Source organism: Triturus cristatus, chromosome 11 (assembly GCF_964204655.1).
Source record: "Triturus cristatus chromosome 11, aTriCri1.1, whole genome shotgun sequence".
Classification (NCBI taxonomy): domain Eukaryota; kingdom Metazoa; phylum Chordata; class Amphibia; order Caudata; family Salamandridae; genus Triturus; species Triturus cristatus.
Genome location: NC_140594.1, coordinates 845,410,105 through 845,432,311, shown reverse-complemented (window position 1 = coordinate 845,432,311; position 22,207 = coordinate 845,410,105).

Here is a 22,207-nt window from a genome sequence, read left to right as displayed (position 1 = left end):
CACCATGCAGCACAAGGGGCAAACGCAGCAGAAGGGCGTAGGAGAAGATTGGACATCACACAAAATTATTTCTGAGGTGAGTAATGATGACACAGAAACGTTATATTGCAATCAAAGTAATCTTTAATTAAATAAAAAAGTCATGAGTGTTGAAGCACACTTTTAATCTGACCAGTGTAATGGACATAAGTGGTTTGCAAATGAAAATGTACTTGTAAGTCAGTAAAAAGTCAGATCCCAACAATGGTTATGTCACCATGGTGGAATGTACTTGTACATGCCAGTCTAGCGCTTTCTACCACGAACACCCAGACGCCTGTCAGAGCCAGCATGGTCATCCCCAATGTTGGAAGCGGCTGTGGTACTGCTGCGTGTGTTGCGTCTTCCTGCAGTGCCGACTGGAATTGCCAAACTACTTCGGCTTGAGGCACCCTCACTACCCTCTTCCGGCGTGGAAATGTTTGCCGCAATTGTGGAAGCATTAAGCAATTCTACTGCATTGGTCACCTGGTCCAGTGCTTTAGCCACATCCCCGCTCCAATGGCACATTTCAGTTTGCATGGTCACAGACCTACGTGCCAGCAGTGCAGTTGTCGTGGCCAGCCTATTGTTTGATTTCACAAACATTTTGAGGTGCTGCATTAGTTAGTTCACGATGCTGTCTCTTCTGGGATACATTTCCCTCCTGCATCACCTTGCTCAGTTGCTGCACACTTTCAGTTAGTACTGCTATGTTGCTTGCCATCTTGCCTATTTGGAATTGCACTGCACGTGTGTTTTTTGTCTGCAGGCGCTGCATACAGAGCATCTGTCCCTCAAGACCACCCCAGACATCAATTGGTTGCTCCTCCTGCTGTGTCCTGAGTGCTCTTCCTCTTCTACGCCGGACTCTGATATTGGTTCTGGGGACCTGTGGTTGTGGTTGTTGGATGGAAGTGGGCTGTCCATGGCTGGCACCTGGTGTTGCATCAGGCTCATCATCACACTCCATGGTGACTAGGGATGGGACAGGTGCCCTGCATGAGTTTGTGGCACGTGATGGATTTATTTGCACCACAGGTGTGTCCATATGTTCACCTGCGCTGGTGTCCTGCATGTCTGGGGAATCGCTATCCACAGCTTCTACACGTTGAGCATCTGTGAGGTGAAACAGTGCAAAACTGCATTATTTAATGTCTGTGATCAAAATGTCACAGTAATACATTTTTGACTTTGTTAATGAATTTATCATCTATTAAACTATTTTGGGTTGTTCCTCTGAGATTTGTCATTGTAACTGCTTGACCTGACTACATCTCCCATAATGCACCTCCCCTAATGAATACATTGTGTACTGGATGTTCAAAGTGTGCACTTGGGCTGTACTGTGGTCATGTTCTACCTTTAAATTTTGGGATAATGGTAACATGCATTCATCTTACCTTCAGATGTGTTTGCTGCTCCGGACGTGTCAAGCTGGGTCACATCTACAACAGCTTCTGGCTGGATGGTGGATTCCACCAAGTCCTCCATGGGAGTGTTCCCAGTGTCTGTTGGTGTTCCCCCTCCTGTCTTTTTAGCCTCCTTGAGCCGGTCACCAATGCGCACCTTAGCCCGACTGCGCAAGTCGTACCATCGTTTTTTCAGCTCTTCAATGGTGCGGTGTGTCACCCCAATGGCATTGACCCTGTTTTGGATCCGGAGCCAGATTTTCCTTTTCTCCTGCTCTGCCACTTTTAATGATGCCTTTCCAAACAGCTTATCATGGCTGTGGACTACTCCCTCAATAAGGGTGTCAATTTCTTTTTCTGCAAACTATATTTTGCGCTTCCTGCCTGTTTGGCTCTCCTCTGCTGTTCGTGAGGCTTCCATTTGGTTGAGGAAGTTTTTCTAATGTCTCTGTCCCACTCCTGTTCAGCTCCCAGAGCCAGCTCCCTCCTCTCCCTGAGACTGTACACTGGAAATGGGGCTGGAGCTGCTCACTTCCTGGTTGTGATGTCATCAGGATGCATCAAAATGCGACTTCGGTAAATGCGATTTCGCAAATAGCGAAATCGCTATTAGCGAGTTCGCAATTGCCGGACTCGCTATTATATTTGCGATTTTTAGCGATTCTTTATTTTCTCGCAATTTTTTAGGTGCATCGCGTTTTGCGAGTCTTTATTTGCGATTCCTTAAAAATCGCAATTAGGAACTCGCAATTTTTCTATTTGATGCATGTGCCTGTGAGTCCGCATGCGGCCGACTCACCTGACTTTGGCAGGGGATGCTGTGAGTGCCTGTGGAGAAGTGCGTTCCAGGACTCCAACCACTTAATCATGCCGGATGGGGAAAGACTTGTTTCGGGCCCGACAGCCAGTCAGACCCCCGGGGCAACCTGCTGCTTTCAGCACTTGGTTGTCACTTGAGCACTATACTCAAACTCCCAAGTGCTATTCTTGTTATTGGAAAGAAAGGTTGGATGTTCCCTTGGTATGTTTGGGCTGCTTTGTGAAAGGCTTTGCATCTCAGCAGATGCACTGAATGTCAATTTAGAAAACTAGATTTCCCATGAAGCTATAGACTCTTACAATGTGTGGAAGTGGAGGCTGCAATTTTGAAGTTATTGAGTATATGTTTTGCTGTGGTTCAGAACCGCTTTGCTATGCAACCGAGATACTTTGTTTTTGCAGACAAGATCTTATTATCAGACCTAGTGAAGTCCTTAAAAAATGTTTGTTTTCTTTTTGGAAGTGTGTTTGAACCGAATGCGAATAAAGAGAAGTATTCTAAGGAGTTTAGGACTTTTTAGAGTTTGAAGGAGGGGATACTCCATCACAAACATGGTGGATGTCCCCTCACTCCTTCAAAGGCTTTAAGTGCATTAAATTAATTGATGGAGTACCCCTTCCACTAAACTGTAAATAAGGAATTGTTTAAAGTACTATTTTAGAGATAAACCTGGAGGATTAAAGCTATGTTCTTAGTTACACATTTGGATACTAAAATATGTGGGGAATAGGAAGTATTGTAATTATCTTTAAAGACTGTTGATGTTCTATCATAACATATATAGTATTGAAGGGAGTGGCATATGCTTAGGGAATTGATTCGGTGGTACCAATTTGAAATATATAATTCAGCTTAATGTTGTTAATATTACTCTTAAGGAAGAAAATTGAATGTACATCAGAATAGGAGAGCGTGTACTCAGAAAAATAAAAGTTGGATGTTTTTTTCGGAGATAGAGTGAGATTATGTCAAAACTCAATTACACGTTGCCATCACTAGGGGGACTCCGAGCCCCAGGACATGCTTGGAGCAAGCTGTCTGAGGAGGGAGGAACACTTGGACTCGAGCCTTAAAAGCGCTGCTGAACTCCCACAGCACGGGACCCACTGTCATCACTAGGAGACTGCAATCCCAGGACACACTTGTAGACAGCTGCCTGAGGAATGAGGAGCTCTTGGACTCACGTTCAAAAGTGCCGCTGGACTCCCACAGCACTGGAGGCACTGCCATTACTAGGGGTCTCCAAACCCCAAGACACACTTGGAGTCAGATGCCTGGGCTCACTCAGCGTGAGACTCACTGCCGTTACTAGGGGACTCCAAACCCCGGGACACACTTGGAGTCAAATGCCTGAGGGGGGAGGAGACCTTGGACTTATGCTTTAAATGTGCCACTGGACTACCACAGCATGGGGCAGCACTGCCATCACTAGGGGACTCTAAACCCCAGGACACAATGGAGTCAGGGGCCTGAGTGAGGAGGATCCCTTGGACTTGCACTTTAAAAGTGCTGCTGGACTCACTCAGCGTGAGAGTCACTGCCGTTACTAGGGGACTCCAAGCCCTAGAACACACTTGGAGTCAGATGCCTGAGGGGAGGAGGAGACTTTGGACCTATGCTTTAAATGTGCCACTGGACTACCACAGCATGGGGCAGCACTGCCATTAATAGGGGACTCTAAGCCCCAGGACACACTTGAAGTCAGCTGCCAGAGGGGGAGGAACCTTGACCTTGCGCTTTGAAAGCACCGCTAGACTCGTGCAGTGCAGGCTGCTCTTCCATCACTAGGTGATTCCAAGACCCAGGACACACTTGGAGTCAGCTGCCTGCGGGCGGAGGAGCCCTTGGACTCTTGCTTTAAAAGAACCGCCTTACCTCCGCAAGCGTGGGACACGCATGGGCGTGCCATGGCGAAACCCGGGACGAGGGTCTGCCATCTTCCACCGTAATCACCCGGAAGAGGTTTAGCTGGGCCACCCCACAGATCCGATTGAAAAGGTGACATTTATATCTTTTAATTGCACTTTAGTGGGAGAATGAGGGTTTTTAGATGCACAGTCCACAGTATACAAGAAATAGGGTTTTGTGTTATCAGAGCGGTGCTCTAGAAGCGATGCCAACCCTGCATCCCTAATTATAAATGTGAAACAATGAAACAAATCTTTGAGCCCACGCAATCACATACGAACATGAATCGAAGTCATCCAGTCAAGATTCAATCTTGCCGCCTGTGTATGGGCCGGCAGTTCCGTCTCTCCCTTCCTGACGGGTGCGTCAGGAATTAATCTGATGCACACTCTTTTACACTAGAAGTTAGTATATGCCCAATAGGTGGGATGTTATCGAAACTGCCTAAAACAGCCCTGAGGAAATCGCAGGGTGGCTCACCCACTCACGAAGCACGGGGTGGCTGGCAGAAGAACCAATATCTAAATAAAGCAAAGACATGGGGAACATAAGGACGACTGGATGACTTTTATTCATGTTGATATGTGATTGCATCTGCTCAAAGATTTGTCTCATTCTTTCTTCCTTTTAACCCAGAAAATATTAAATTTAATCTGTGAGCATAATTGGTAATTAAATGTATTGATGCTTTGACGTTTGTTTATTTTTGTACGTGCAGTGTCGGGTTGTAGTCTGTATATTGTCCAAATACATCGGATACATTTTAGTACGACAAATCGTTAAAGAGAAATCCCAACTACAAGCCATAGGTAAGCCGAAAACATCTGAGCCACTTCTGGAAATGAGTAGAACCTCCAAGGCCCGAGACATGCAGCAGGGAATTGTCCTCTCAATTAAATTGAGGCACTGATAGAAGAGCTGAAATCACTTACTAGTCATGACAACAAACCCAAAAGTAACTCTAAGGGCCTGATTTTGATAACGCCGATAGGACCACTGCCAGTCCGTCGGTGGCGGTCTGAACGCCGACAGCCCTTCGGTCCGACAACTGTACTTGGATTCAGGTGGTCAGACTGACACCATCCCGACACAATACGGCTACCACCGCCAGTATCTTGGATCCCGACTATGCAGCGGTAAGGATGGTGATAGGGAATGGCGGTGGTGCCAAGGCAGGCACCGCCATCGTGATTATGATTTCCCTTTCATAGCGGGGACCCTACCATGAAAAGGTCACTGGAAAGGTTAGAAAGGGGTGGCAAACAGGGCCCCTGGGCATCGGAGTCCAGAAAAAATGTGCCTAGGCGCATATGTAGTTCCCCTCTTCCGTTGCACGGTCTTGCGTGCACTGTGCACGACATGGTTGTGAAATACAGGGATGGGGCAGGCCTAGTGGGGGTAGGCGCCGCTAACAATGAAGGGACACAGCAGTCAGGGTTACTGGTGTGGGCCAAAGACCACGAGCGGTCTTGCGCCCGTTTATTTATGCCTTCGGGCGTGCCCGCCCTCCGGGTGCGTGGGTGCGTGACCAGCGTAGCAGAACGGGCCGGATGGCTCCGTTACCACATCCCTCCAATCTTTCAGATATAGAGATCACTCGCTACGGAACAGTTCGGCTCTTGCGCACACCACGCAAAGTCCCTCAGTCTCTGATTAGGGGCCGGATTCGGCCGGAGGCCATACTGCTGGCTCCGGGGGACGTCTCCTCGTCCGGTCCCACAGGTTCCATTTCCACTGGGCACCACCGCACCTTCAGAGGACCCATTCTCTCGTTCTTCCACGCCAGACAGTGGGGGCGTGCTCCGCTGTGGGCTCGCCTGCCCTCCTGGTGAGCTACCCCTTGCTCCGGCCTCCAGTTCCTCCTCCTGCGGGTCAGTCTCTGGTGGGGCCGTGGTGACTTGCTTGAACCAGGACGTGTTTCGGGTCACTGCCCGTGTTCCTCTCTGGACCGACACCATGGTGCCCTGCACCCTGACTACCTCCCACACTTCCGGTTCAAACGGGGTGCGATACTTCCAGTTTGGATAACGGTCTTTCATGATGACCTTGTCCCCCACCTGGAGACTCCTCGCCTGGGCCCTCCTAGCCCGACTGGCGTTCTCATTGGAGGTCCGCCTTCTGTCTTGAGCCGCCCCTTGGTCCAGCGGTCGAGGCTGCCACACCTGACTCGCCGGGATGTTGTCTCTGGGGGCCTTCTTGAATAAGAGGTGCGCAGGCGCGCACCGAGTGGTACAGTGGGGTGTCCGGCGGTACGCGCTGAGAAACTGTGAGAGGCATCTTCCCCTTGGTCCACTCCTATCCTCAGCGCCCGGTTCATCGTGCGCATAAACCGTTCTACCTCTCCGTTGGCCTGGGGCCATTGCGGGGTGATCTTCCTGTGCCGGACTCCTCGGGCTGCCAGGTATTCTTGGAACTCTCTTCCTTGAAAAGGCGGCCCATTGTCCGACCAGACTTCCTCCGGCAGGCCCATCATGGCGAATATGCGGTCCAGTGCCGCTCTCACCTGGCTGAACACTGTGGAGGATACCACTTCCACCACCGGGAATTTGGAGTGCGAATCCACTACCACCAAGGTGTGTCGCCCATCAGGGAAAGATCCAAACTCCACACACAGCTTGGACCAGGGTTCTAGACACGGGTCTTCTGTGATCACCGGATGTGGTGCCGGCTCGCCCCCGGTGATGTTGCATGAGTGACAGTTGCGGACGACTTCCTCAACCATGGCATCCATCCGAGGGAACCACACTTTGCTCCGCAGCCTGGCCTTGGTCTTGGAGACGCCTTGATGCCCTTGGTGAGCCAAACGAACCACCTCTCCTTGGAGACTCCTCGGAATGACGAGTGAGGCCCCTCTCATGACAACTCCCTGTGGCCCCTCGCTGAGCTCGCTCTGCGCCTTCCACACCTGCTGCCGAAAAACTCTCTCATCTTCAGTGAGGGCTTGCACCCCATCCAGGAAGTTCCGCCAATTGCGGTTCACCAGCGTGCGCTTCACCTTGACGAGGCACTCGTCCAGCTCCGTAGCTTTGCCAATGTCTTCCAGCGTGAGTGACATCGGGCACGCCGCCTGCGACACCATCCGGACGAACTCTTCCGTGCCGCTCGCATCCGACGGATCGGGGCCCGTTTGGGCTGGCCCCGGGTGTCTTGACAGAAAGTCCGCCGGGTTATTGGCCCCGGGCCGGAAGACAACCTCGAACCTGTAGGCTTGCAGCTGAACTGCCCATCTCTCGATCCGCGGTGGGCCCAGCCGTGCAGTGCCGGCGAAGAGCGGGACAAGGGGCTTGTGGTCGGTGACCACCCGGAAGTCATGACCGTACAGGTAGAGATGAAAATGCTGGCAGGCCCACTTGATGGCCAGCGCCTCTCGCTCAATTTGCGCATACCGCATTTCGGTGGCCGTCAGGGCCCTGCTGGCATATGCGGTAGGGACCCACTCCCTTGCTTCCGTTTCCTGCATCAGGACTGCACCCAGCCCGACGGGGCTCGCATCCACCACCACCTCTGTTCGCCGTTGTGGTCTGAAGTACGCCATGACCTTGTCGTCGATGAGCGCGTCCTTGACCGCCTGGAATGCTAGATCTTCCTTCGCTGCCCAGATCCAGGGCTGGCCACTCTTCGTGAGGAGCCGGAGCGGCTCCGACAAGGACGCAAGGTTGGGAATAAAGCGTCCACAGTATGTTGCCATCCCTAGAAAACTCCTGACCTCGGTGGCGGATGTGGGCCTCGGGGCTGCTCGGATCGCTTCCGCCTTCTTCGGATCGACTCTCAAACCTTCCCTGGAGAAGACGTAGCCGAAGAACTCAACCGACTCCTGGTAGAAGGAGCACTTGGCCTCGTGCAGGGTGAGGCCACTGTCCGCCAGCCGCTGCAGCGTGTCTCGAAGATGCCGATGATGCTCTTCCAAAGTCTTCGAGAACACCAATATATCGTCGCTCAAGTTGATGACTCCCTGGAGTCCAGAGAGAGTTTCCCGTATGGCATTTTGGAACACCTCAGCAGCTGACGAGATCCCGAAACTCAGCCGCTTGTACCTCCGTAGGCCAACGTGGGTGGAGAAAGTGGTGATGTTGCGGCTGTCCGGGTGGAGTTCCAGCTGATGGTATCCTGTGTTGAGATCCAGTTTTGTGAACCACTGTGCGCCGTTGAGGTCAGCCACAATATCGTCCATGGTGGGTGTGAGGTGTCTTTCGCGCTTCACTGCCTTGTTCGGGAGGCGCATGTCGACGCACAAGCGGATGGCGCCTGGCTGCTTGGGTTTGGGCGCCACAACTAGGGGGGACACCCACGGGGCGGGGCCCGATACCTTTTCGATCACCCCCAGGTCCTCCAACTTCTTCAACTCCTCCTCCACTCGTGGTCTCAGGAGGAATGGTATTCTCCGGTGCCGGAGCGCCATGGGCCGGACCGTCGGGTCCACGTGCAGTTTGAACTGTTTCCCGCGCAGGCATCCTAGACCTCGGAACAGCATGGGAAAGTCCTTCAACATCTCCCTGGCGTGCAGGTCATGCACCTGGTTCGCGAAAAACACCAGCGCCAGATCTTCGGCGGTGTGACAGCTCAGCAGGGTGCCCCGCTTTCCTTCCGCCACGTGGAACGTCGTGGCCAACTTCCTGCCGTCACTAACGACTTCAACTTTGATCACCCCTCGCAGGGACAGCGGCTTGTCACTGTCATATGTGAAGATCTGGGCCTTGGAGGGTCTCAGGGGTGGTCGTGGCGACAGTCTCTCATACTGGCAGCTATCCATTACGTTCACCGACGCCCCATTGTCGATGAGAGCGCTCACCGGAGACCCGGCCACCGTGATGTCACACATGGGCGGCGGCCTGCGCCTCGTGCCTTCCCTGCCAACAAACGAGACGAAGAACACTTCGTCATCCTCCGCCTCGCCCTCGAATTCCGTCTTGGTGGTGTCTCTCTGGGCGGCGGATTCTTCCAACGTCAGTTGGCGCACACTCGCCGCTGCACCTCGCGTGCCCCCAGCACTGCTGCGCACTCTTCCGCCTCTGCAGACCTTCGCGAAATGGTTTGCCCGTCCACACTTCAGACACGTCTGTCCTCTCGCGATGCACCTTCCGCCAGGCGGATGATCTAGGCCGCAGTTGCCGCAGGCATCCCTCTGGGGGCCCCTCGTGGCTCCGCGCTGCTGGGTCGGTCGCCTCTGCAGTACATCCAATCTCTCCTCCTTGACTGCAGGCGCTTTCGGGGCCGCAGCCGGCCGGTTGAGGGCTGCTTCCATCGCGTCCGCCCGTGCATTGGATAGCTCGTGGGACCGGCCCAGGATCAAGATCTCATCCAGGGAGATGCCTGGCTGCCGTAGGATGAGGCGCCGCAACGGGACCGACCTGCAACCCTGGATAAGCTGCGCCCGAATCTCTGCTCTCTGGTCCGGTAGCTCGCATGATAGCGAGAGTTTGCGAAGGCGGGCGTAGAAGACGTCGATGCTTTCCGTTTCCTCTTGTCGCGCCTGGCGGAGCTTGAACCACTCGAAGTCGGGGTTCGTCTGGGGGTCAAAATGGCGATTTAGGGCCCTTATGGTGCCCGCATAGTCGTTGGCGTTCCCTCTGTCTGGTAGGGTCTCAAAGAGGTCGTACAGCTCTTCGCCACCGTAGCACATGAGGAGGGACCTCTTGACTGTGTCATCCGTCTCCCGCACCCCGACAAAGTAGTGCTCCAACCGCCCGATCCATGAGCGCCATCGCACTGCCGCCGTAGAGGGGTCCGAAAGCTCGCTAAACGGGGGCAGCGGGGCTACCGCTGCATGTCCAGGCGCGGCGGGCGCTGGCTGCGCGGCCCGCTGCTGTGGCGGTTGCGCGGTGCCTCCTCCGCTGTTGGTAGGGGTGGTCATGCTTGCTGCACCTCTTTGTCACCCCCCACCTCACTGGCCGTGGCTGCAGGTCTGCTCTCTGGGCGAGACCACTGTCACTCTCCTCCCCCGCTTGGGATGAGTGGAGCTGCCTGGCTGTTGCTGCGCGCAGGCGAGACCACTGGCTGCTTCCTTCCAGGCAGATTCAGCGTTCAGGCAGGCACTGCCGAGGACGCCCCTACAGCTTTCCTCCCTCGCGCACACTTTCCAAAGCAGGCGGGGGCCTTGCACATCAGACCATTTAAGGGCACTCCCCTCCCCACTCAGACATCGGCCGGGCTCGTGAGGGTCGATTTCCCCCTCCGGGGCGAGCTTACCGGCAGTGGGCGGGACGAGGGTTTCCCCGCAGGGCTCCGGATCGTCAGGAGCGGCCCAGACAGCCAGCGCGAGGGCGCGCGTGTAGAGGCTCGTAGTGCTCCGCCTCCGCGGACTGCCCGGAACACCGCCAGCCAGCCGGATCGCCTCGATGCGAGGATCGCCTCGATGCAGGTACACAGGAGGGGCGATGCGCGGGTGGGCTCCGCTCTCGTCGCCAATGTGAAATACAGGGATGGGGCAGGCCTAGTGGGGGTAGGCGCCGCTAACAATGAAGGGACACAGCAGTCAGGGTTACTGGTGTGGGCCAAAGACCACGAGCGGTCTTGCGCCCGTTTATTTATGCCTTCGGGCGTGCCCGCCCTCCGGGTGCGTGGGTGCGTGACCAGCGTAGCAGAACGGGCCGGATGGCTCCGTTACCACAATGGTGTATGGCACACAGGGCACCAACATGTTGGAGGCACTGCCTAGGCTGCAGGTCCAGCATTCCCCTGCTGTGGCACCGCCGCTTCACAACCACCACCAAGGTGGTCATGTCAAAATTGGGATGCTGCATGATTGACGGGGGTCTCCCGATCGCCAACACTAAGGCCTGGCAGTCCGACTGCCAGGTCCACAATTAGGCCCTTAGTCTCCAACTAAAATAACCCTTTTCCATAAAAAAACAACAACAACAAAGAAAAGAGGATCTGAGCCTTCCAAATAGTAGTTTAAACCTTCTACCTTCACCGGGACGATTGAACAGCCGCCGCCATTACCTAAATCGGTGGCTGCAGTTTTTTTTGATCATGTATATGTTTAGATAATTCACAGGCAAAAAGTTTGCCATCTCATATTTCCAGCGACCTGACTGAGCCACCAGTGTACGCTCAAACAGGATTCCACTTCTCCTGACTCTAGACTCGAGTGATTCTAATCCAACATGTCTTGAACATGACACTGTCCAGAACGGAGAGGTTGCACTTACTTCCTTCAAGACGAGAATCTATGCCCTGGCTTACGAGCTAGGAGAGGTGAAGTGTCAGGTCCAGAATTTAGTCACCAGCCTGTAAATTTCAACAGGCCCAACAAGGCTCGAAGAATGGTATTTCTCTGTCGTCTAGTATATCAGAGCCAAAGCCACGCATGCCTAACACTAATTTTGGCCACTTAACTGAAGATATCAACAGGTCTTTTAGGAACATCAGCATGCCATCTTGTAATGTGATCCATCACAATACTGAACGCTCTTCCAGCAGTCATTTTAGTGCCCCACTACAGCCACATCATTATGTGATACTAGGTGAACCCTGCGAGAAGAAACTGGCAGCCAGGTTCAGAAGTATGCAAGTAAATAATAAGAATCATGCTTGCCCCAGAAATAACACTTACAAAAGATCAGTTTGTAGGGAAGACATAAAAGGAGGGAAGACTGTCTCCATGATTAAAGTTCCTAGGCTGAAAGCATACGAGGGAAGTGATTCACTAAACAAATAAGGTGGTCTATTGGATTAAGCATCAATGCTACTACTTTTCTCTTGTTCGCTCTGATCTTATGGGAGCTATACGCATATCTAGAGGCGGGGTACAATAGGACAGTATCAAACTTACTTTTAAAGATCCATACATGATCCACAGGCTAATGTTGCTGGAGGCAAGTACCATCTCTGCCAAATCTTTAGACATCCAGTTTGAGCTGAACCCTTTTGTTATCTCTCTGCCTCTGCGACAGATGGATTTACTTGATCCTGCTACTGCAGGGCCCTACGGTTCCTCCCAGAAGCTAAGTCAAATGGCTCCATCCTTGAGTAATATTGACTAACTGACTTTCCACACTCATGATCACTAACTACACTTCACAATCATCTGTAAGGTGCAGTACCAGACACAAAGGCGAAAACGCCTTAAGTAATATTGACTGACTGACTTTCCGCACAATGTGCCCGACTCCGGTTCTTTGGAAAATCCCCTGGGTGAGAGTGTCGAACTAGGGGGAGATTTATGTGCCGCTAATTCGATAGACTATACCACTTTCATGGACGTTTGTGTTATCCACTTTTTACACGTCTTGTCATGGAATGGAGCAAGATTAAGGCAAAAGTTAGTTCATTGAAAGCAGTTTGAGTACATTTATCTATATCTTGTGGTTATGTTTCAGGTAATTTGGCAAACCTGCATATGGGTTTGGCTTCACAACATATCATATTAACGCTCTGCCATCAACTACATGAAGGGCTTCTGGTGGGTTAATCATTTGGTCGATGATTACTTTGAATTTTAGGATCAAAATATTGCACTTTACAGTCTAGGATATTTTAGAATTAATATTCTAGGCCTCTATCACTCCAGTTTCCAAAGCCGGATAAAACGTCTATTTTGGAACCTTGTAGTTACTCGGTCATACCAGAGTGCTAATCCCAAGGGGCAGATTTACAAGCCCTTGTGCCTTCTTGCGCTGCAATTGCGTCACTTTTTTTTACGCAACGGCGGCGCAAACAATGCAACCTATTTACAACGTGATGCATCTAGGGAGATGTGTCACGTCGTAAAGTCCTGCGTCACATTATACCTGCATCAGGTATAATGTATACAGGGTGGGCGTTCCCACGTAGGAAGGCCTCATAAAAGTGATGCAGTGCAATCCACAAGATTTCACTGCGCCACTTTTAGGACCCCACTGCGTCAAAACCTTACGCCTGCTTCAAGGAGTGACGAAGTACAGTAAGTATAGGCCTCAAAATACATTGCTGGAGTTGCGTCATCCTTGCGACACAACTCCAGCAATGCGTGACATTTGGGCCAACAGATCCGTCAGGATTTCTGACGCATCTGTTAATCCCTACGCCATGGAGCACTGTATTTTAAATACAGCGCATCCATGGTGGCGCAAGGACATTTGACGCTGTCGCCAGGAAACTGACGCATCTATGCAGATGCGTCAGTTCCTTCTAAATCTGCCCCTAAGAGTTTAGCAGTAAAATATTTCAAATATAAACCGTCGCCATCATTAGAGTTGTTTATGTAAAAAATACAACCTCATAAATCAAAAATATTGTCGTTGGAATTTTTGTTATGGCATTTTGAATTTAATTGGGACAAACAGGTTATTGTTAAAAGTAATAAGAAAAATTGATGGACATAATGCAGAACAATGCAGTGGGTCTGAACGGAGGTGGCAAAGTGTACTAAAGAATGATGATGGATTCAACCCAGATCTGTGACTGGGGGTGAGTGTCTGAAAAGTTTCGGTGCTCCGTCCATCAGCTCCTTGTGTTTGCTTTATTGTTAAAAGTATACAACATCTATAATCGTCCAATGCAACCTAGCAAAGAGTCACTGACCATTGCCACCTTGGATCACCATCAGTCCAGCCTAAACTGGAAGCCCTTGCTAAAGACTGGCTGGAGGGGACTTCACTGTTACATTTGAGCCACTGGGATGCTTGCACGTGCACAGGGAGGAAGATGAAGTGAGAGGATTTCAATCACTTGATTCGCCCCCACTTCTATGTACGGTGGGCCCTACAAACCTGCATTGGTGACACTTACACACGGGCTTCGTGGTTGTAATGGGCAATCTCAATCAGATAAGGCTAGACACACTACACCTTGGCTAGGGGGAAGTACAAAAGCAGGATTGATTATTTCTTATTGGATCTTTCAAACTGGGATAACATGATCGATTTTGAAGTGGAACTCAAAACAGATAGGGATCGTAATGCGATATATCTCACTATGAGCTCTGCTGTACCTTCGGTTTAACCCGAATATAGTGGACCAACTCTGGTGCAACCACACATTGGGAATAATGAATAATCGTAGATCTATTAAATGGCTTAGAATCTCAGCCAACAAGGAGGTATATGATACCTTTCAGTCAGTTATCGCCCCATATGCAGATCTTACACAAATTGAAATCCCTATTGCTGACATTCATTGCCTTTTTTTAACCAAATTAAAGGAATTCTTTTTGTATGCACCCAGTGGCAAAGTTATTCAAAAAACAAATGACTATCGGCCGGTATTCTAAAGATAGTCGTAAAGCAAAACTCATACCTAGTACAGCAATACAACCTTGCATTACCTCTGTAATACAAACCGCTAGGCCAAATTACAAGTGTATTTAAACACGATTTCGACATACCTTATTAAGGCAACTAAGAACATAAATTCATCTAGTTTTTTGGTAACTTATAGCTCATGGCAGCACAGAAGGAAACACCTTCAGTGATCAGTTTATTTCTCCTTCTACTTTGGTCAATCATTCTACAGATTTATATTCAAACACCACTCCGATTGAGCCCAGCCAATATGATGAATTTTTGACATCAGAGAACGTCAATACACTTTCATCAACTTTCACCAATAGTCTTCTATCTCAGACACATGGGTTGCCATATAATCATTCAAAAGGAACAATGCTCCAGATCCTAATAAAATTGAGGGGGTCCTCTTCCGCTTCGACATTAAAATCAAGCACAATAGCTACTGGGGCAGCTTTTCCAAGAACATGATTGTTGCTGAAGTTATTCCAATTTGCAATAAAAGGGGTTGGGGTATCCCTAGCAATTACAGGCCTATAGGTTTACTGCACAATCTGCAAAAGGTTTTTAGAAGGCAGATTCTCAATAAAGTTGAACAATGGACTGGCGAGTCAGGAGTATTTCCTCTTTCCATACTGGCTATTGGACTAATACTAGGACTGTTGATAAAGGTTTTAGGCATTCTCTAATCTTTTGGAAATACACTAAACAAAAAAAAAATCTTATTTATATGTAGCATTCATGGATCTGAGGGCAGCATTTGACCTATTTCCCAGACTTCTGATATGGAAATTCCTCCAGTCAATGGGGGTCCTTGAGACCCTATTGACTGGTGTAATCAAATTTCATGAAAACAATTACACGCAGTTGCGCTGGGAAAGGCAAAGGGAGCTCACCGTTGGTATACCTATTTGTAAAGGAGTGCATCAGGAGTGTGTTCTCTCCCCCGTCCTTTTTTCTTTGTATATTAACAATGCTGTTGAGACTCTGTGGCTTGTACACATGAGTCCCCTAAAATAAATGGCTCATCTGTACCGGCCCTGTTATCCGCAAACTACACTTTGCTATTAACAAGAACTCTCAGAGACCTGCAGAACCTGTTGACCATGGTTAAAGTGTTTTGCAAACGAAAGGTCATTGAATTTAATTTGCAAAACACTACGTACATGGCCATTAGCCCACAGAGGTTCTTCAGAGGGAAAGTTAGACTAGGGACCTCCCGTTTGAAAAGAGTTGGAAAGATCTGACTATCTGGGAATCAAAGTAGAAAGCGAATTATTTTGGATTCCACTTATTAAAAAATTGGGCTATAAAGGGCTGCAGCAGTGCTAAAAAGACAGCGTGCAAACATTTCTGAATCAGTTACACTAACTCTAGAGATAAAGCCAAGGTGCAGATTGCTGCTCTGAATGCAGCAGAAATTTGGGACTTTGAAATTACCAAAGAATTATCTGTAAGTGAGAACAATGTTATTTGAACTCTCTTTAGGTTACCACAAAGTACCCCACTCATACCTCTATACTTTAATATTGCACTAAAGTAAATAGAACATTTGGGTGATTTAAGACCATTATTGTTTTGATTTAATCTATGGTTTTGTGTTGAACTAGCCCCTTATAGGGACAACCTAATCAAAAAATTGGGTCTCGATACATTAATTTCTCTTACCTGGTTCCGACATGCTGGGGGGCCCATTACGTTGTCGGGATGAAAGCCTCCTCCCGACAGTCGGAATCTCCTTGACCGTGTCAAAACGCTTCCGACCCACTCGGTTGGTTTACAGTCCCCCCGACCGATTATGATGTTCGCGCTCGGATTGTAATCCACACAGACTTTCCGAATCAGTTTCGACCAACTCTCGGAGAATTAGTGTTGGTCAAAACCGCATCGTACAGCTTTACGGACAGCATTTCCAACCGAGCGAGTACGATGCCAATTTCCAACAGCCTTTCTGAGTCGGCCTGTCTGACATGAAAAGGCTGTCAGAAACTGACTTTGGGGTCCCATGGTAGGCGCCCCTTTATCCTGCAGCCTCTGCTTGGGTCCAAGGGGGTACATAAGGGACCCCCCTGTAAAACCCAGCACTGTGTGGTGGGCACAATGGGGTGCCTGCGACAGGGTGCAGGGTTTTCCGCACACACCCCATTTCCCCATAGGAGTTTGTGTTGTCGTGCGGAACACAGGCTACCATAGAAGTCAATGGGACACCAACTGAACAGTGTACGGTCGCATCGTAATCAGTCGGGCGGAACCATTGACCGCGAGTTGGTCAGTCCCGATTCCGAGATGGCCCGACATCGTAATGAGGCCCTAGGACTTGGAAGACCATGGTCAGATCTGGCCTCTATCTCTTCAGTTTCCAAAGCCTCGTAAAACATCTATTTTGGTAGTTAGTCGTCGTGTCAGAGTGCTAATCCTACGATTTTAGCAGTAAAATAGTTAGAATATAAAACCATCCTCTTCATTAAGGTTGTTTATGGATAAAATACACATAACCAATCAAAAATATTGTTCTTGAAATTTTGTTATGGCATTTTGCAAAGTAACAGCTTCACTTTGAAGTGGAAAGCATGTATGGCAGATGGTAGCCTGTGCTTTTTTAATGTAATAATCATGCCATTGAGAATGTAGAGCACAAGTTATTTTTCTTTAAGCATATCAATTAGTGAGAAGAAAGTGGATTTGTTCATTGTGTCTCAGCTTATGATTCCAGAGGTACCAACGTACATTGAGAGTGCTGAAATCAGACAAAGTCGTTGTATAGTTTTGTATAATCAGATTTTGTATTGCTTCTGATCAACCAAGGAACCGCTGGGGACTTGATTTTTAGATCGATGTGTAATAAATTTCTGTTTTTATATTGAATGTGTTCAATTTTCTGCGTATGCATTTTTATTATGTATTCTATGTGTTTGTGTCATTTTAGATGAATCTTGTGTATTTTTTAATGTGTGTTTATGCATGTATTTGGGGGGGGGGGGGGGGGTTACCCCAAAATAAAAAAAAATGTTGATTGACTGAACTCAATTATATAAAAATGATTTCCATTTCAATTCCAAGTATCTGAGAGAGCCACCACTCTTGCAGAGAGGGTCAGACTTAAAGATATTCTGGAGGTATATCATTGTTGTAGCAAGTTTTACATGATAGTATACAGAGATAAGGTGCTAAAGATGGCATAATATAATTGAAAACAATATCGGCTCACAAAAATATCACCAAAAAAGATATCAGTTACAAAAATATCACTGTCCTATATCTAATTAACAAAAACATAAATATTGATGACCAAAATATTGCAGCTAAAAGTATCTGTTTTTAACAATATTGAAAACACAAATATTCAAAACAGAGGTCTCTCGTGTTGGACTCTAAAGGGGTCACATTTACTGTTTCAACTCCATCCTAAATCAATTTGGGAAGGTGTTGGATATTAAAGGGGTCACATTTGCTATTCCCACTCCAACCAAAACCATTCTGGAGAAGGTGTTGGACACTAAGGGCCTGATTATGAGTTTGGCGGTGTGGGAGCAGGCTGCCACACCATCAAACTCCAAGGCTGGCTAGCTGCCAGATTAGGAGTTGTCTCTTTGTCTGGTGGGTGTTGTTTTGATGGTCCCAGGCGGTGAACCTTAGAAAGGCATCGCAATGGAAATGCCCAAGCCTGTTTGTGCACGCCATGGACTGTGAAGTCCATGGTAGACAGGTACAGGGGTAGCAGGCATACGGGGGCACAACATGGGACCCCTTCATGCATCTCCTGGCCCTGAGGCCACAGGGTTTCTCAAAACCATAATTTCCATGGCGGGCTCACCGCTAATAAAACTATGGTGGTGAGGAAACTCCTAATATGCTTGACAGTGCCACTGCGGTACCGGCAGCATATTAGGGCCTCACACCTCTGCATCACCACCACAGGATCCATGATCCCTGATCCCCGGCGGTTGAGCCAGGCCTGTGGTGGTGGGACCGCCGCACTTGTGATGTGGTGGTAGGACGCCCAGTGCGGTGGTACCGGTCATGCCACCACGAGTTTGACAGTCCGATGGATCGCCAAACTCGTAATCAACCCCTAAATCTTTCATATTTAATATTCTAACTCCAATCTAAAACTATTTGGGGCACATTTTGAACAATAAAGAGGACCCGTTTACTAAACCAATTCAAATCTAAACCAATTTAGGGAAGATGTTGGGCACTAAATAGGTAACATTTATTGTTATATCACAGTAATTAGACCCACTCTAGTGTCACCAAAAGGTCAACATGTTTCAGCCTGTGATCCAGAATGATGCTGCTGTTTTTTGTTTTTTTCAGGGCCATTAATAAGTGCTGCTACTCAAAAGTGCTCAAATCTGAAGACAGAAATCATATTCACGATATATACAAAATCATCCATGAAGGAAGTGGCGAGCAGCGTGCTGAACTTCTGGCACAAGGACAGAGACCCCCCTTGAGCCCCATGCCAAGGTGGGTTGAGGCGTAATACCCGACTACAGCGGGTTACCACCAGTGTACCCTTCACATTCTGGCATTTCATGGGCTCAATGGTTGGTTTTGTATATATCATGAATATGGTTTCGGCCTTCTGTTTTGAGCACTTTTGAGCAGCAGCACTTATTTATAGGTCCTGAAGAAAGTCGCAACACCTTTAATCCTAGTCCAGGGATGTCCCAATAAAGTTATTTGTGAACCCTGTAGTTAGTTTTAACCATCACTTTCACTTGCTTTGCTGCACTCACTACCCTGAGCTCCTCAAATGGGTATTTAGTGTACCTCTTTTTGTACAAAAGCATCACTGAGCTCCTCTCTCTCTCCGTGAGGGAGTTGTAACCCTTACTATGACTAATCATCACTGTACGAGGAGGTTCCCAATCATGAAACATGCCACCTATGGTGGATGAGGAAAACCATCCTATAAAAGGGACATTCTATGAAAGTTAGGTTCCCAACTAGGTGACAAATGCTCAGAGACCCAAGGGTTCCGTTTTGTGTTTGATATGTCACATTCACTATTCCTATTCCAATCAAAACTATTTTGATGAAGGTGTTGAACATAAAGGGGTCCTATTTACTAATTCAACACTAATCAAAACCAATTTGTGAAAACCTTTGGATTCTAATTGGGTCACACTTACTATACCACTACTGCCACTCTAATCTAAACTATTTTGAAGAAGGTGTTGGAAACGAAAGGAGTCACATTTTCTTTTAGAAATGGGGTCTCAAGCTGGCAGAGGTATGCACCTGAGGTCCAAGTATGGACTCTTCCTTCTAGTCAGGGTAAGGGAGATTACACTTCTAAAATAACCCCTGCTCACACCCTTGGTAGCCTGGCATGAGCAGCGAGGCTTGTCTCTGAGGCGATGTGTAAAGCATTTACACAAAACACAGTAATACAATGAAATCACTACAAAAGGACACTGCAACAGTTTTAATAGCCCCTATGTATTTGTGTAAAACAAGATTAAAATGATACAGTTCCAAAAAACAGTAATAAAGATATGAATTTTACAAGAATAAACTATAAATCCAGTTCCATGAAGTCAATAGCTCCGTCCGGGGCTATCACAGCAGTGTGAACAAACAATTCCAACAGTTCAGGCCAGCCGCGGTGTCGCAGGCCAGCTACAGTGTTGGGAAGACCCTTAAACAGTACCTTGGAAAAGCAGGGCATCTCGGACCTTGCGATGAGCTCTGAAGAAGTGGCATCGTCAGTTCCAGAGGTCAGTGCAGGAGTCGTCGAGTCCTTGAAGTCACACACATTGCATATCGAATTCCGTGAGGTTGAAATCAGGAGTGCTGGTGTCGGCCGGTGTCAGGACTGCGGTGTGAAGCGGAGCAGTGTGGTGTGTTATGCACTATATCGCCGTGCAGGCAGCGGCTTGGTGGACAGTGTCCAGCAGCGTCAGTGAGACAAGGGCTGCATTGCGAAGTGCAGCGGTGGTCTCTGCGGTGCTAACAGGTTACTGTGCAAGCATCAGTGTCGTATCTGAAGTGCTGGAGTCAATGGCACTGGCGTCGGTGAGCCAAGGCTGTGGTGTGGGACGGGGTGGTGCATCGAGTAACTTACAAGCGGTGCCCCAGGCCATGGTGCAGGCAGCGGTGTCAATGTATGCATGGGGCAGAGGCATCGGGGATGCCAGGGCAGCAATGTCAAGCTAGGTGGCACGGTGTGCGGTGCCCTCTGATCATGGTGCAAGCAGCGGCTCAGTGGCAGCATCGGACGGCGTTGTCATGAGACAAGGTTTGCGGTGTGAAGTGGGGCCGTGATCTCTTCAGTGCCAACAGGTCATGGAGCCAGCAGCAGCGTCGTTGACAATGTTGGGTTACTTTTACCTCTGTGGCAGCTGAAACACACAGTTCCAGATGCAGGTACCCAGAGGATGGTGAAGGCTTTGGTGTATTCACACAAAAGATGGTAGGGGGGTCAAAGGGAAAGTTTTAAGACCTGCAAGGGTCGGTTCCCCACACAACTAATCAATTCAAAATATGTGACCCTCAGGTCTGGGCAGAAAAAATAGGAAAGTTATAGATCATCCAGAATGGGCCTGCTATGTCCCTGGAAGAAATCCTTTCTTAGGACGAACTCCGTCACCCACCAAAGGTGGCATGCTTCCTCATTGGGATTCTCCTCGTGATGGGAAAACCTAGTCCCGCCATGGGCTGCAACCTCCTCTCTGAGAGGAAGGAGCTATGGGATGTTTTCTTTTCTAGTAGTAGGATATACTAAATTCAACAATGATGAGTAATAAACTGGGTTGGGTGAGGTATGCAGTGCAAAAAAGGATTGTAAGTGAAAAGAGTGGTTCAAAACTAGCTACCAGGTACGCAGTGTAGAACCGGCTTTTTGGAGACCCCCCCTCCCACTAGGAGAGTGAAAGCCAGTGGTGCAGGGGACACCTTGAAATCTACGGGTTCTTCTTGCTCAAATCATACATTACCAAAGAGACCAGGACAACCAGCCGTGGAGGGAAGTAAGTTATTTATTAGCTCGAGCTAAGGACAGAGGTCCCAGAATGGTACAGGGACAATTCTACGGAGACTGCTGTTTTACTCCACAGCTTACACATATTTATAGCGCTAGCCACGCCCATTTGTACAATACACAGTTCCACATTTTGATAAGTTCCTCATTCTGACAAGTTCTTCGTCAGTCTTGTGGTGCAATCGTGGTCAGGGGACATCTGTTCTCTGATTGCACAATGTCCACAGCCCCGTGCTTCCTTGCCCAACTGGTGTGGTCATGGGGCACAGCCTCGTGCTTCCTCTATTAGTTGGTGTGGTCACAGTGCACAGCCTCGTGCTTCCTCTATCAGTTGGTGTGGTCACAGGGCACAGCCTCGTGCTTCCTCTATCAGTTGGTGTGGTCACAGGGCAGCTGGTCGTGATAGGTTGAGTTACTAACAATGGACAGGATGTGGCTGAGTCTCTGGCACAACTGGGGGGTGAGGCACACAGGCAGCTTCTCGGAATCGGCTCAACCACAAGGAGCAGGGAGGGTTGGGCAAGTTTCAACAGGGACGTGGAAAGCAATTCTTCATCAGGTTGCCAAGAGCATGGCAACACAAAATGGAGTCACATGGGGTCATTTTAAAATACAGTTCAACAGTCCCTCCTTTTGCCATGCAGAGGCAACAATCAGTCGTCATCCAGGTCAATGTCCATCATCTCCTGGACCTCTTTCTCCATCATCATCATGGCATTGTGATGGTGTGAATTTACTTGTTTGTGTGCCAAAGAGGTGGCACAGAGCCCACACAGCGCGGGCACGCATTGAACACAGAGGCAGCAAGAGAACAATGCGGCTGCAAGGATTGCAATGAAAATCATTATCTTCCATC